This window comes from Carlito syrichta, unplaced genomic scaffold (genome assembly GCF_000164805.1).
Source record: "Carlito syrichta isolate Samal-C Ts95f unplaced genomic scaffold, Tarsius_syrichta-2.0.1 Scaffold304612, whole genome shotgun sequence".
NCBI classification, from domain to species: domain Eukaryota; kingdom Metazoa; phylum Chordata; class Mammalia; order Primates; family Tarsiidae; genus Carlito; species Carlito syrichta.
Window position 1 is genome coordinate 804,518 of NW_007248708.1, and position 367 is coordinate 804,884.

The 367-nt window shown below is 72.5% G+C and overlaps 1 protein-coding gene across 1 annotated transcript in view; it reads right to left on the bottom strand.

The window, feature by feature from the left end:
- The window catches only part of SLITRK5 (SLIT and NTRK like family member 5), a 6,534-nt gene extending 6,167 nt beyond the window's left edge, over positions 1-367 (bottom strand). The window contains exon 1 of the mRNA XM_021713588.1: positions 129-367. The gene's annotated coding sequence lies outside the window, so the exon portion shown is untranslated. The remainder of the gene's footprint in view (positions 1-128) is intronic.

Genomic DNA, 367 nt, shown 5'->3' on the forward strand with positions numbered 1-367 from the left:
CCCGCCGAGCGCTCGCACCCGCTCGCCCTCACGCTCGCTGGCACACTGGCTCCCAACCCTGCTACGGCGCGATCGCGGGGTCCCCGGCACCCTTCGTGGCACCCTCCTCCCCCCAGGCGGGTACTTACAGTTCCCATCTGCACGGGGGGCAACTTTCTCCGACCCCGCTGTCGCCGCCGCCCCCTCCAGCTTCCTCCGGCTTCTCGCACCCTCGGGCCCGGGTTCACGCCGGCCGGCCCTCCCCTCCCCCCTCGGCTCTCCTCCTCGCCGTCTTCACCACATTCCCCCCTGGTCAGTGGCGCACGCCCGGGGACCAGCCAGAGGGAGCGGGTCGCGGGGGTGTGCATGCATCTCCCGCCTTCTTCTT